General features: G+C 38.1%; 2 long non-coding RNA genes across 2 annotated transcripts; both read right to left on the reverse strand.

Annotated features, from left to right (window-relative positions):
• Positions 1 to 1,498: 1,498 nt before the first annotated feature.
• Positions 1,499 to 4,524, reverse strand: LOC129441434 (uncharacterized). Its single transcript, XR_012359605.1, has 4 exons — positions 4,470 to 4,524; positions 4,251 to 4,383; positions 4,051 to 4,146; positions 1,499 to 2,751 (listed from the first exon to the last, which is right to left on the reverse strand). It is a non-coding gene; the product is annotated as an uncharacterized lncRNA (long non-coding RNA).
• A 7,360-nt stretch (positions 4,525 to 11,884) lies between these two features.
• On the reverse strand, positions 11,885 to 13,008 carry LOC129455997 (uncharacterized). The gene is made up of 2 exons (XR_012359515.1): positions 12,873 to 13,008; positions 11,885 to 12,097 (listed from the first exon to the last, which is right to left on the reverse strand). It is a non-coding gene; the product is annotated as an uncharacterized lncRNA (long non-coding RNA).
• Between the last annotated feature and the right edge of the window lie 1,388 nt (positions 13,009 to 14,396).

A 14,396-nucleotide genomic window follows, 5' to 3' on the forward strand; every position in this document is an offset into this window, starting at 1 on the left:
TTTCCTAAAAGATGACATATAGACATATTGAAGACGTCTGCAAGACATTTTTGATTTAGAATGTATGTAAAGCAGCTCTTTCTAAGACCTTTATAAGATGTTTTTACACACCAGATGTATTCCAGATCTCCAGATCTTTACCAGACATCTTGCAGACGTACCTGTGCTATCTGGGTAGTATAGCTGTCGCGCAAGTTGTTGGTTATAAGAGTATTTTGTCAACATCCAGGATGAATAGTGCAGTTGTGCTGTTCCTGGATGATGTGAATAAAGTCAATGAGATTGTGGCAAATGGAGTTGTGATAAATAAGGCTTACACAGCGGTATTGCCTTTGGTACAGCCAGCAAAACGAATTATGTTGTCAAATGTGCCGCCGTTCGTTAAAGATGAAACAATTGAAAGAGAGTTGGCTAGACATGGAAAACTGGTCTCGCAGATTAAGAAGATCGCTATGGGGTGTAAAACGGAACAGCTTAAGCATGTTGTTTCTTTTCGAAGGCAAGTGTACATGATTCTAAACAATGAAAACGAGCCGCTAAATTTAGCACTGAAGTTTAGAATTGACAATTTTGACTATGTTATTTATGTCACATCTGAAACAATGAAACGTTTCAGATGTGGACAGGAAGGACATCTCGCTCGCGTGTGTCCAGATAATGATAGAGAGCATGAAACACTGCAAAATACTGCTGATGGGGGACAAAATGAAAAGAGAGATGAAAATCAACAACAAAAAGACACGGATTTGACTGAAGCTAAAAATAGCACAGATGATAATCAAAGCGAAAAAGGGACCAGTCAGAAAAAGAGTGTAAATAAAAATGGTGGAGAAAAAAGGGTAGAAACTGAGACAAGTTCAAATAAAGGTGCGGTTGGACTTGATATGGAAGTTGAAAATGTTGAAATGACAGACGATGACAGTCTTTTTAAAACGCCAACTTTGAAGAGAAAAACTTGTGTAAAGGGACGGAGTAAAAAAGTGAGAAAGGGACAGGTTCAAAGGAGAACAACTGAATGATGCATGTGTATCAGATCAGAGTATTTCTGACGATTCAGTAGCAGAAAGTGAGGCTGAATCAGTGAGTTCAGTTCATTCTGTTTCCCAAAAAAGATATGGGAGAAGTGCTTATACAGTTGAAAAGATTAAGACCTTTTTACAAAACACCAAGTGAATGAAAGGTATTAAAGTTGAAATTTTTTTCCCTGATTGTGAGCTCTTTATACAGTCCTCAAGAATGTTAATGAAGGAATCAGGTCCAGGGGGTTTTACAGAGCAAGAAGTATATAGGCTAAAGAAAATTGTTCAAAAGTTGAGATCAAGCATGTTAAATGATGAAGAAAAGGTGTTTTAATTTTCTTTTGTTTTTTGTTTGCTGGTTGTGTTTGTTCTGCTCAGTCTTTTCTTTTATTCATTTATTTATGAGTAACTTAAAGCTGGGCAGTTTGAATATAAATGGTGCAAGAGATTATAGAAAAGAGCTAAGCTCTTTGAACTACACTGTAAAATGTAATAAGTTGAGTTTACTTAAAAAAGTGAGGAAACTGATTGCCTCATAATTTTAAGTAAGTTAGTGTATTGCTTTTAAGTTGGCAAAACTTTATATTATTTGTAGCCTAAACTTATTCATCAAGTAAGGTAGAGTATTGATTTTAAGTTGTCAAAACTTAACAGTACAAGTAGACTTAACTTATTAATCAAGTAAAGTTAAGTACTCTTTACTTAAAATCATTAGTTGAGATAACTTCTTTTTATTGTTCACTTTACTTGTAAATATAAGGAAACTGATTGCCTTACATTTGTAAGTAAGCTGAACTAACAAAAATGAGTAAAGTCAAAAAGCAACAAAATAAGGTTAAAACATTTATTTTAAACATGTTAACAGTGTACAAAGTAAAACATTTTTGTTGCACGCACGCACACACGCACACATGCACACACACGCACACACACACACACACACACACACACACACACACACACACACACACACACACACACACACACACACACACACACACACACACACACACACACACACACACACGCACACACACACACACACACAAGAAAGGGGTTTGTGTTCAGTCACCCATCAATCTGGATACCCAAAATGCAACAATAGACTTAAGACAGTCTTGTTTCTGTTATTACAAACACAATGAACACACCTTGACAAACAAATTCAAAACTAGTTTTTTTTTGTGACTGCAGTTTTGGTTTTGTATCCAGGTTGGCATGTGACTGATAAAAAAAAATAACAAATTGCATCAACAGACCTACAGTAACAATCTTGTTTCTGCCATCAGAAACATGCAAAATACAGCTTAACTAAAACATCAAAGTTTTGCAGCAATTAAAGTTGAGTTTTTCTGGAACTTGTATCCAGGTTGACGAAAAATAAAAACCCCAAAATGCAACAGATCTACATTAACACGGACTTGTTTCACACAAAACACACTACTTCATATTAGTATGTTTTGTAGCGATGGCAGTTTTGACTTTAGTGATTTGTGCCCCAGGGAAAGAAAAACCCTGTGAATCAACTCAAAATAAGCTGTGAAGAGGTACTCCATATTTAAAACAACGATCAGTCCAAAAACTAAACACATGGCATGTGATTTCTCAAGTCTATCCATGGCTGTGACACCCTACCAAATAATTGCAGTAAACCATGTGGAGAAATGCGTCTGTCCTCCGGCACCAGACTGAGAATTCCTATTGATAGTTGAGGTGTGTCACCATCACAGTCCTAATAAGATAGAAACGCAATATTAATATACATTCTCATAATACAAATGCAAAGTGGATGTGTCATTTAAAAATTTAAACTGTTCAAGGTGATGTTACTAGTTTTTGAAGTGACACTTAAATTTGTAACAGTGCTTCAGTTGGAATTGCCAATAATATTTTGGACCTTTCAGCAGAAGCTTCTTTCCTGGTGGTGCAAAAACATCCTTGGAACATATTTAATTAATAATATCTTGTTAGAAAACTCTTCTATAGGTAAGGTATATTGTATAGGCAGCAGGTTGTTTTTGCAGAAATAATCCCCAACAGTGTGATTAGGACTCTGTGTCAAGCAGAGGGTCTTGTATCAAACTGAAGGGGCTTATTTCATGATAACAACCTGCTGTCTGTGCATTATCCCACTTATTATGTGGCTATTTTACTCATAAGGTAAGCAACATTAAACATTTGTTTGAACTATTTTATTAGCTTATTTTTAACAAATACAGGAAAACCTGTTTATTTTCAGATTTAAGACAAGACGTTCAAATGTCACAAACACACTATTTAGTTTAATCATTTGTAACTATAACATCATATGTTATTAAAAGACATTTGATTTAATTTAGTGTATTATTAAACTGTACCTGTCAAAATTATTTCCAGCATACGGGTTACAGCGTGTTTAAGCGGTTCTAATCTGTTTTGAATACATCTGAATGTAGTCGAAAGTGGACAGCTCAAAACGGTTTACACACTCTTAACACCTGTATTAAGCTTTGTTCACTCATAATGCGATAAACCAAAACCCATAGTGTCATGTTGATGTATTTCGCTACTGTCAGGTATACATCTCAGAGTGATCTTTGAATATTTGATGTTTTGCTTTCTTTATAATTTTTGAATTGGTTATGTAATTGGCATAAAACCTTTACCTGGCAAATAAATTATGTTTTCATTTATTCACAGCATTGATCAGAAGTTATTGATTCTCTTAATTGACGGAATAACTCAATGGCGGGGAAAGAGTTCAAAACTACAATACACATTTCTCGCTAGAAATGCAACCAAAAGTGAAAATATTACTTTATTTACACTAAATGTGTGCTCAGTTGCTTTCTTGCCCACCATTTTATTTTATCGAACTCAACCAGGCTCGACCAATCCTGAGCATGCTCACGAATAGAATTGTGGGACAAAAGGATGTGCCTTGGTGCCTTTAATTATCTTCTATTTACACATTATTTCTTTAATAATGCTAATTAAATGCTAACACAAAAATTAGGACATCTCATATTGATTAAACGAGAAGAATACTAACCATGTTTGTTTTCAGGAAGTCTGTAGTGTCTTCCGCAAGAAGGATAGCAAGACCACGGAGAACTACCGTCCACCGAGCAGTGACATCAGTGATGTTCTGCGAATAATACATAAAACATTGAGATCAACAGTGAGAACAGATTACTTAAAAGTTAGCATATGGACTTAAACTATTTAAAACAAACAAACAAAAATACTTACTATTAGATACTCAAGAGAGCTTTTAAACTTTTCTTTCATTCAAAATCTTCAAAAACAATGTTTAGCAAGGGATGAGAACAATTCTTGCTTGAGGTTTTTGCTTGCGACTTGGTTGTACTCCACAGTAACGTTACTATATGAAAGAAGGATAACAAAAGAAACAACATATCAAGGTTTCAAAAGTTTTTACATGCCCTAAATAAAATGTGTGTTAATTACCTGACTTTCCATGAAGGGTATGCGCTCTCTTCAAAGAAACAAGCTCCTGCTAAATAATAATAATATACAATTAACATAGTATATTGATTGATAGATACTAAAAAGCAATTGTAAAAACAACATTTTTAGCATTCACTATATAAACTTAAAACTTTTTATACAGCACATCTCTTATTTAACATAACTTGGCATTTTAAGGTATGAAATTATTAATGTTTTTCTCCAGAGGTGGGTAGAAACATGCTTACTGCATTACATTGACTTGAGTAACAATTTTGAAAGCACCTACTTTAAATGTGCTATTTTACCTTTTATAAGCAGTTCTAAGCATTTTCATGTAGTTTATTATTATAAACCACACCAACACGAATTATAAACTCACTACTTTAGCAGTTTTTCCATTGCATACTTTTACTTTTACTCAAGCACTTATTACTATAAGGCTTAACTTTAACTAACTTTTTATATAATTACATTTTTACTCAATCTACCTCTGCATATTAGTTACTTATGTCTGTTGAACGAAAATGTTTATCTTTAAACATACATAATAAGCAGTTGTTGGATTGCTAATTGTGATCAAATAGCATGCATCAGTTTTATTATTACCGACAAAATATTACTGTTTACAAACTGTGATTGTAATATTGCGATAAAAACGTAGCAATTAAAAAATAAAAATGATATATAAGCACAAACTTACCTCATGCTCTTTTCCGACCATGTGCTGTTGTAGTCTTCTTTAGTTAACCACTCAGTTAAGCCACCACTTACTCCTTGGGAGCATTACTGCCACCTACTGTGCAGTCATCCTTTTTGAAAATACTTGAAATTTTAAGTTGAGATAAATTAATCTGTTAAGTTTAATCAAGTTGACTTGAGTTTGCATAGAAAAAAGTTGGGATTACTTAGTTAAACTAAGTAAGGTTAACAAACTTAATTAAATAAGTTAAGTTTACTTAATTTTTTTTGTAAGCTCAGCTATTACATTTTACAGTGTAGTAAAGCAAAAAAACATCATGTTTATTCAAGAAACACATAGCGATGTACAGAACAAAAGTGAATGGATGATGGAATGGGAAGGAGAAGTGATTTTGAGTCATAAGAGAAATAATAGTGGAGGTGTAGCTATTTTATTAAAAAAAAACTATTACCCCTGTCTCTTGTGAAATAGAGCATGTGATTGAAGGACAGCTGTTAAAATTATGAGCAACTTTTGACAGTTTTACTGTTATATTTTTAAATCTGTATGCCCCAGTGGTGGGATATGAAAGAGTTTTGTTTTTAAATAAAGTTAAGAATGTTACAGAAAATTGTAATCCTGAGGAATATTTATTTATAGGTGGTGATTTTAATTGCACAGAGAATGACAATGTTGATAGGAATCACAGAGAACCACATTTGGCATCACAACGTGTTTTAAGACAAATTATAGTAGAACTTGAATTATATGATGTTTGGAGGGTGTTAAACAAAACACAGAGACAATATACTTGGGCACAAGTAAGAGATTATTTTGTGACGATGGCTAGATTAGACCGATGGTACTGTTTTAAGCATCATTTTAATGTTATTAAGAATTGTGTAATTTCCCCTGTAGGTTTTTCAGACCATAGTTTAATAAGCTGCAATGTTTTTATCGCTAATGTAAAGCCAAGAAGTGCATATTGGCATTTAAATACTGTTCTATTGCAAGATATTGTTTTTCGAGAGGTGTTTATTTATTTTTGGAATAATTTTAAAAATAAGAAATCATTGTATGGGTCATTGCAACAATGGTGGGATTGCGGAAAGGTTGAAATACAGCAACTGTGCCGTAGGTATACTCTCAATGTTTCAAGGGACACTTCTCAAGTATTAGAAGACCTGGAAAGAGAAATAACAGAGTTACAAAATTCAGTGGAACTCACTAGTAACCAGGAATGTTTGAAAGTTCTTAATGATAAAAGGAAAAAATTGGATGATCTTTTGGGTGTAAAGGCACAGGGCGCGCTGGTACGCTCACGCTTTCAAAGCGTAGCACAGATGGATGGTCCTACCAAATTCTTTTTTGGGCTAGAAAAAAAGAATGGTCTGAATAGAAATATTCATTCTTTAATATCTGACTCTGGTAGAGAGGTTACAGAGGCTAAGGAAATAAGGAAAATGGCAGTGGAGTTTTATTCAGAGTTGTACACAAGTGAACATGAGGATGTGCAAGACATAGCCAGTCTCTTTTATGAAGGTCTACCTAAAGTTCCAGATGGAACTAATGCTGATTTGGAGGAATCGCTCACGGTTAGCGAACTATATAATGCCCTAAAAACTATGGAGTGTGGTAAAGCTCCAGGGATAGACGGTATTCCTGTAGAGTTTTATAAGGCCTTTTGGGCAGTACTGTGTACCCATGAGATCGATTTTTGACAACATTCATTTAATTAGGGATGTTTTTGACATTTCTGGTTCTTTGGGTCTGAAAGTCGGTCTTATTTCTTTAGACCAAGAAAAAGCTTTTGACCGGGTTGAGCATGAGTACCTTTGGCGGACTCTAGAAGAATTTGGATTCAACCCAGGGTTTATTAAAATGATTAAAGTGTTGTATAATAACATTGAGAGTGTACTTAAAATAAATGGAGGGTTGAGTGCACCTTTTAAAATCACACGGGAGAGCGGACAGGTAAGTACGTCACGTGACATACATTGTGCAACACGTAGGTTACAGTCACTGTATTAGAGACACTAGTTTAGGAGCGTGTGCCACCCTCTGTACGTTTTGTGTTTGGGTAGGTAGGGTAGATAAGTTAGGGCGATTTCAATTCTCTGCGGGAATTAATTTTGTTGGAGGAATTTAAAAATTGTCTGCTGGAGCGAGTGGTGGTTTACCTGAATGAACAGAAGGAAACCTCCCTCTCTCAAGCCGCAGTGCTGGCGGATGAGTTTGTGTTGACTCACAAAAATGTGTTTTCCTCTGCACAATCTGAAAAGACCTCGTCGCCCCAGTTACAGTCCCCAACTCCAAAAACGATCTCCCCGCTTACCCTAAAGAGGTAAGGGAATGTTTTTATTGTCACAAGCAGGGACATGTAATTTCTGACTGCATTGCATTTTCTTGTTGAAGGGGTTAATTTCGTTGACTGGCAAACCTGAGGCTCAAAAACAAATACAGATGCTAAGAGATACTGGTGCTGCACAGTCGTTTATTGTTGCCGACGTGTTGCCGTTGTCGTGCGGTTCCAGTGTGCTTGTACAGGGACTAGAAATGGAAATAATTAATGTACCATTACATCGTGTACATATTGAAAGTGAGCTGGTTACTGGGTTTGTGAGGGTCGGTGTACGGCATTCACTTCCAGTTAAAGGCGTTACCTTCATCCTAGGTAATGACCTGGCAGGGGGCAAAGTAATGCCAGTGTTGGAGGTTTTGGATAAACCTAATGTGTTTTGTGAGGATGATTTGTTTAAGACATACCCTGACGTTTTCCCGGCTTGTGTGCTAACGCGCGCTCAGTCGCGGAAAGCGGGCGATGTTGTCAACCTGGTTGATTCATTCATCGCCCCGATTTTCGCACCGGAGGTGCCTGTGACAGCTGTTAGTGAAGAGAAGCAGCAGAGAGCAAAGTCGCTTTGTTCAGATGTTAAAACTAATGAGTTGAAATTGCCGGTGACCCGAGAACAAATAATTACACTACAGAAAGAGGATCAGTCTCTCGCCAAGTGTTTTGATGCTGTTAAGTCTTTAGGGAAATCTACCATTAAAGAACGAAATGCTGAGTATTTTGTGGAAAATGAGCTGCTGATGCGTAAATGGTGGCCGATTACAGCCTCAGATAAAGAGTGGGATGTTGTATGCCAGATTGTAGTACCTACTCCTTACCGACAACAGGTGTTGAGTTTAGCTCATGACCACGAGTTGTCAGGACATCTTGGTATCACTAAAACATATAACAGAATTCTTAGACATTTCTTTTGGCCTGGTTTGAAGTCGGAAGTCAGTATGTGGGGCAGCCAAATCAGGTGATTCCACTCGCCCATTCCTGCTATTGGGGAACCCTTCGAACACGTCATTGTCGATTGTGTGGGGCCGCTGCCTAAGGGCGCACTCACACTATCCAAACCAAACCAAACCATGCCCCAGCGCGATTGTCACCCCTCCCTACTCCCTCAGGTGCACGCACTCACACTGTACTTTTTATCGATCCGAGTCCGGGCGCGCTTTTGTCATTAAGATGTGATTGTTTTGAAAAAAGCAGGAAGTAAAGCTCTCTCTTAACACTGGAACCCACCGTAATGATAAGTCTGTGATTTTCATTCGGAGTCATTTGGTGCGCGATTACAGACAGTCCTCTCACATGTCATCATATTGCTTAGTTGATCTGTCACGTGTGCAGCTCGGACATTCACGTAACCCCGCTGCTTGCATGAAAAGGTTTTTACGGAGGCAGATGAAGGTGAGTGGTCGCGCAAGTGACGTCTTCACCTTTTGAATCGCACTCAGGCGCGATTGCGCTCACACCACAGCCTTCCGCGCCTGAGCCCAAGTGAACCGCGCTCCGGCCCACCTCTGCAACCCGGCCGCGGCGCGATTAACCAATCCGCGCCCGGGCGCGGAACAGAGCGATCACACTAGCCAAACAAACCAGGCTTTGGGGGTCAAACGCGCCCGAGCGCTGTTTGGTTTGGATAGTGTGAGTGCGCCCTAAAACGAATTCGGGAAACCAATTTTTGCTGACAATGATGTGTGTCTCTACCCATTTCCCCGAGGCAATTCCCCTGCGCAAAATTACCGCCCCTGTTGTAATAAAAGCTTTAATAAAATTCTTTTCTACGTTTGGCTTACCGAAAATTGTACAAACCGACCAAGGTACTAACTTTCTGTCAAAGTGGTTTTCCCAAGTGCTGAAATCTCTTGGCATTTCTCACAACAGTTTCACCAAACCCTATAGTCGATGCTGAGAAAATATTGTTTCGATTCAGCAAAAGATTGGGACGAGGGAATTCCCTTAGTATTGTTTGCCGTTTGTGAAACCGTACAAGAAAGTCTCGGTTTCAGCCCAGCGGAGCTCGTCTTTGGCCATACGGTTAGGGGGCCGTTAAAAGTCCTAAAAGAAAATATAATGGCAATTGAGACAAGTCCTAAAACTAACATTTTGGACTATAATTGTAAATTCCGAGAACGACTACATACTGCCTGTTCTCTTGCTAAGAAGTCTCTCACTACTGCACAGAAAGGGATGAAATGTCTCTTTGATGAGAAAGCTGCGCTTCGCTCATTTAAACCTGGTGACAAAGTTCTGGTTTTATTACCTGTCCCCGGTTCAGCTTTGTCAGCACGCTTTACTGGTCCCTACGAAGTATTAAGAAATATCAGTGACACTAATTATGTTATATGCACTCCTGATTGAAAACGCCAATCTCGTTTGTGTCATGTTAATATGTTAAAGGCATATCATGAAAGAAATGCACAGGACTCGGTTACAGAAAACATGACAAAGCCTGTTGTTTCTGCAGTAGCCGTAGTCTCCCCTGTAGAATCCTCTGCAACTGCGGATGGAGCTGATGATGATGGCATTGTGCTGCGCAACGCTCCTCATCAATGCGCACGTTTATCAAACTCTGTAATATTGAAAGATTTGCCGTCACATCTCATGCATCTAACAGAAGTACAAAAACAGGACATTGTAGAATTAATTTGAGCTTTTCCATCTCTCTTTGGTGACATACCAACACAAACAACAGTGTTACAGCATGACATTAATGTTGAAAATGCAATTCCCATTAAACAACACCCTTACAGAGTAAATATAACAAAAAGATCGGTCATGAAGAAAGAAGTGGAGTACTTACTAGAAAATGGTCTTGCTAAACCGAGCTGCAGTGCTTGGAGTTCCCCGTGCTTGTTAGTACCTAAACCTGATGGAACATTTAGGTTCTGTACTGATTACCGAAAGGTAAATGCTGTTACAGTGCCTGACTGTTACCCACTGCCTCGCATGGAGGATTGTATAGATAATTTAGGTTCTGCTCGCTTTGTGAGCAAATTGGATTTATTAAAAGGATACTGGCAAGTTCCTCTTACCCCACGTGCATCCAATATCTCCGCTTTCGTGACCCCTGATAATTTCCTACAATATAACATCATGGCTTTCGGTCTCCGGAACGCACCTGCAACCTTTCAGAGTCTTGTTTATTTAGTGTTGGCAGGTTTTCCGAATTGTAATGCATACTTGGACGATTTAGTGATTTATTCATCAGAGTGGTCGGAACATGTATCTCTTCTGAGAACTGTGTTTGAGCGCCTTACAAAAGCCTCATTAACCCTAAATTTAGAGAAGTGTGAGTTTGGACAAGCTACTGTGACATACCTCGGCAAAGAGGTGGGTCATGGTCAAGTGCGACCTATCGAAGCGAAGGTCACAGCCATTGCTCAGTTCCCCGCTCCGGCCACGTGGCGTGAGCTGCGTAGGTTTCTGGGCATGGCCGGCTACTACCGTAGCTTTTGTAAAAACTTTTCCACTGTTGCTTATCCACTTACTAATTTGTTAAGTCCGTCACAACCCTTTGTCTGGTCAAATGAATGTCAGAACGCATTTGAAACAGTTAAGTGTTTGTTGTGTCATGCACCTGTTCTTTCTGCACCCAATTTTGCATTACCTTTCAAATTAGAAGTGGATGCAAGTGCTGTGGGTGTAGGCGCTGTTCTCCTTCAGGAGGATGAGCAGAGCATTGACCATCCTGTGTGTTATTTTTCCCGTAAGTTCAATAAACCTCAATTCAATTATTCTACCATAGAAAAAGAAGCTTTGGCATTATTACTTGCATTGCAATATTTTGAAGTTTATGTTGGTTCATCTTCTTTACCCATTACTGTGTTTACGGATCATAACCCATTAGTCTTTCTGTCTCGCATGTATAACCAGAATCAACAGTTAACCCTCTGGGGTCCGACCATTTTGGGACACTGTCAGAGGTTCTGACATGCTCTTACATTTGGTCTTTTTTCAGTTGCTTTAAAACATAATAATGGCAAGTGTCTCATACCACTGTGTTCAGCACAAACTGGGCTAAAATATTATATGAGCTACATGTATGTACATGTTTGTATTTTTGAGAGAAAAATGTTTATGCGTGGTTTTTTAAAAAGCTAAAATTTTAAGTCACTGATATAAGTCCACAAAACCCATACTAAACATATTGTAACAAGACTTTCCTAAACAGAATCTAGTAGTCTAGAGTTTTTTCTTTAAAATGATGTGAAAATCATCCTGCCTACTCATTCACATAAACCAGTATATTGATTTAGAAATTGTAAGACACTTTTTGTTTAGAGGGGCCGTATGCGAGAAGGATTGATTGACAGCTAGCAAACAAAGGCTCGCATAATGAGCTGCATAATGAGGGAGGAGGGAACTACAGTAAAGAATGTGAGGACAAATGAACATGTTTGTTTGAGGTTTATTAAGAAGTTAACAATATAATCAAAATAGAAATGAAGGTCAGTAGGACCCTATTCAAAAACTTAACTTGTATAAGAAACTGATAAACAACAGAGCTGTAAACTTCATGTGGCTCATGTTACCATACAACTTTATGTCCAAAGAGTGTGAATATGTTTTTCCACTTCATAGTTTACTGATGAGAGGGATGCAGACCTGTAAGAGAGTTATGAACAGCTGTTAGCATAAATTGTCCACAGAAATACCCTTACATACATAACTGATGCGTAAATGATAGCACTTGTAACGGTGGTCGCCTAAACTCAATATACTGTATAAAAAAAACTTGGCCTAGGGGGTTTCGAACCCGGGTCTACCACATGGCGGCCCAACGCACTACCGCTACGCCACCATTTGGTCACGTGATTAGTGTCTTTCACACACCTAGGTAGACTGGCCAAGGTAAATTTATAATTTAAAAAAAAAGGCGAGTCTCCGTGTAAACAACGCGGAGCTCATAATAAAACGGTGTCTCGTGTAAAACGCAATGTATGGAATGCGTTGCATGTAAACAATATCATATTACAGCAGACCCCCCCAGTGCAGCATTACTCAAAGTTGCCATGAAGGATACGAAAGTGTCTACTGTACAGCATGTAACAATGAAATCCGCCATTACGTGATCACGCGTACTCGTTTGTAAATAAGCATGTAAACATGGAATCTTACAGCACACACTTAAAAGACACAGCAGTGCAGCATTACTCAAAGTTGCCATGAAGGATACGAAAGTTTATAACTGTGTCTAACACTGTACAGCAAACAATGAAATCCGCCATTACGTGATCACGCTTAAGTTACTCGTTTGTAAACAATGCGAACGTTTTTCAATCCGAGGCGTGCAGTCTGTTGAGGTTGCTTATGTAGGCTGAACTGCACAAGCCATAACATATTACATGATAGCAAATATAAATGAAGACAAATGACTTACAGTTTCTTCAGGAATATATCCGCCTCCATTGCGCCTTCCATTGTTCTTCTTCTTAGGTAACGTTAAAGATAAACGCTTCTCTTCCTCAATGTCCAGACATAAATGAAGATATTCCTCACGTGTGTGTATAAAGTTTATAAACCAAACATGCGCTAAAGTCTTTAAATCTTGTCAAACATTACGCTTTGCTGGTTTGAACAGCTCGTCTCTTCATTACCATGTCAACAGCGTGTGGGCGTGACCGTATTAGAGATAATGAGCTCAGCCAGGAAAAACGGTACTCTCTTTACTTCAATGCAGATTATATAAACAGGAAATATTTGTTTTTGATAATAATTAGCTTGTTTAAAAGTAGACATTTCATGCTTTCTTTGGATATGTGTATTATGTTTGTGTGACGAGTATTGTTGTGGTTTTCCCTTCTTGGTTCTTTAAGAATAAAATACTCAAGCAGTAGGTTTCATTTTCAAAAGATAGACTTTTATTAACCAGAGTAACAAAAGCCGAGCAGTCCTGCAAAAACCCCAAGACTCACTGAAAAACTTTTCCCTGTGCTAGAGCATTTAAAGTCTTGCTCGCACGCTATCCTATTCCCAAGGGTTTAACATATGGTTCATATCATATAGAGAACATATGGCATCACTTTTCTAGGACTGTAGGTCCTTTGTTCTTACCCTCTGGTAATTTTCTACACACACACACACTGGTACACTATGTGATGCCTATAACTGAACTTCATATAGAAAACCATAAAAACATAAAGGTAAAGTAACTGGTTATATCCATATAGAAAAAACATATAAACATTATAGAAAAAAACATATAAACATAATGGTAAAGTATTTGATACACATATTCGGATTAAAACAAACCACTTCATTCCCCGCTCTGAGGCTTCCTTAGCCTCAGTTTCCTGTTTATTTATTTTAATCCGAAGTGCCGTTTCATAACTCAGTGTCTCAATTATTACTATATATTGTGACTAAAGAAAGCCACTGTACCTTACCAATTACCAAATTATGCCACTGCACTTCGAACTATGGACAATAAGAGCAAACATCTTTCCATTCTTGTTTTGTCTTTAGTAGTATTAGCGACCCTGCATATGTCAAAATTTGATTGATTTATGACCCCCTTTGACAAGGGGGCGGGTCTATCAATCAAAAGCTGTACAATCTGTCTAGGTTTGAGAATCGTATATCAAGGGCTTTAGACAGCGAGTATCCGGACCACGGGTGTTTTACGATGTGTCAATCAGCTCGTTGTTTTTCCTGTGTGTGTGTGTGTGTGTGTGTGTGTGTGTGTGTGTGTGTGTGTGTTTTGTCAAGCGAATGTTTTATTGCTGTCAAAAATAAGTTTATAGTTTTAGACTGTCCAGGTTCTGTCACTTTTTATGACCGCGGTCTCTCTTTTCCCATCCGTACTCACCAGCCCTCAGCCCCCACTGCGTATCTCACAGAGGGGTCCGGTGTTCAGCGGACCTGTGTGCTGATTTAGACGAAAATCTGTATATTTTAAACTAAA

This window comes from Misgurnus anguillicaudatus, chromosome 20 (assembly GCF_027580225.2).
Source record: "Misgurnus anguillicaudatus chromosome 20, ASM2758022v2, whole genome shotgun sequence".
Lineage (NCBI taxonomy): Eukaryota > Metazoa > Chordata > Actinopteri > Cypriniformes > Cobitidae > Misgurnus > Misgurnus anguillicaudatus.